A 1717-nucleotide genomic window follows, 5' to 3' on the forward strand; every position below is an offset into this window, starting at 1 on the left:
CCTCCCCCCCTTCCTCCTCCCGGCCTGCCTCATCCCTCTGAATGGCATGAGAAGACTACTGCGGGGTGTGTTGCTCACGCAGCTGGGAGTAGGAGTCTCCAACCGCACCAAACCCAGAAGCACAGCAGCAGGCCAAAAAATAAAAATCGAGTTTCAGTTAAAATTTTGCCACTTACTAAAAGTTACAACTGTATCGACTCGGCTAATTGGTACAATTTTATTTTAAATTGTAAGATGAAACACACTTTATAAGAGTAGTTTCAAAACTGTACAAGACTAAACTGATAAATTGTGCAACTGGCATGCACATAGTGTTGGACTGTAAATTTGGATACTTTAAAGAGTTCACCAGTAAATTTGATCACTTGACAGTGTCCAAAGACGAATGGAAAAGTCCAGAGTTTCACACTTTTAAGTGCTCAACTTTTCTGTTCAACACTTTTTAGTATTCAAATATCTAGTAAAACACCTAAAAGTGTAGTGCAACGTAGTGTTGAGCTCTTGCATGTGCACGCCATTTGCACACTTTATTTTTCAGTGTAAAGTACATCGAAAATTTTCGGCAATAATGGCTGTGGCAAGTTGCCCTTTTTGCAGTGTATTCACTGAAAACCTTTGAGTGAGGTGCCTTTCTCGAAATGAGTGAGACAATTTTTCCTCGCTCAATCAGAACGATGACTATAGGGCTCACCCTATTTGAGTCATATGCACCGAATTCTCACTCTGACGGAGTAAGATTCCCTGACCTCGCCCAATTGCAGCGAGGAACATCACTCTCATAGGGTGAGGACCTACAAATTATGACTCAAATTGAGTGATAGTCAGATATATCGCTTTTAGGAGAGAAAGATTTTTGGGGTCACCATCTCGCTCTCCTGAGAGTAAAGATATCTGACTGTAGCATTTTCAGTGTGTTCCCAGTTTCATGTCGCTTTTGGCGTCTCTCATATATACTGAGTGACATTGGGACTGAGAGAGCAGTAGAGCGGTAAGCTGCTCTCCCTGCTCCTCCGCAGTACGACGCTGTCGCGCTACCCCCAGTCTGATAAAGCTCTCGCTTCAGCCCGCTTCAGCCCGTGCAGCAGCAGACTCTCACTCCGCCCCAATCTCAATAATTACCTTATACCGTTTGTCGCGAGCGTTGCTGCAGCATCGGCAGTACATTTCCTTCGAGTCACCAATATTCCGAGCACTTTCAACTTGACCCACTTCTCTCTCTCTCGCTCTCTCTCTCTCTCTCTCTCTCTCTCTCTCTCTCTCTCTCGCTCGCTCTCCTCCCTTTCTCCCTCTCTCTCGCTCTCTCTCTCTCTCTCTTTCTCTCTCTCTCACCCACACATTCTCTCTCTCTCGTCCGCATTGGACACCATACCCGCTGAGGAAGATTAACATATGATCGTACAATAGCTTCAGGTGATGATGGTCCGATAAGAAGAATTCAATTTAAGGAAAGCGAACCCAGCAAAACTGCACAGTTTGTTTGTTTGTAATTTTTTTTTTTAATTTTCGCACTCCTGGAGATTACTTTTAGTCCAACCGCGTCCTGGACCGCTCTTTGCTCTTTGTATTATTCGCCCTCGACTCGAAAAAGGAAAAGGTTTGAGAGAAAGGTGGAGGGGGGGGGGGGGTTCCCTACGCGTGCTCGGGCCATCACGAGGCCCTGAGCGAGGCTATTCCGTGCGGGGGACTTCCCTCCGCAGTTGCCTCGGGAGGGCAAATT

The sequence above is a fragment of the Frankliniella occidentalis genome, unplaced genomic scaffold, assembly GCF_000697945.3.
Source record: "Frankliniella occidentalis isolate FOCC.00 unplaced genomic scaffold, Focc_3.1 Scaffold37, whole genome shotgun sequence".
NCBI lineage: Eukaryota > Metazoa > Arthropoda > Insecta > Thysanoptera > Thripidae > Frankliniella > Frankliniella occidentalis.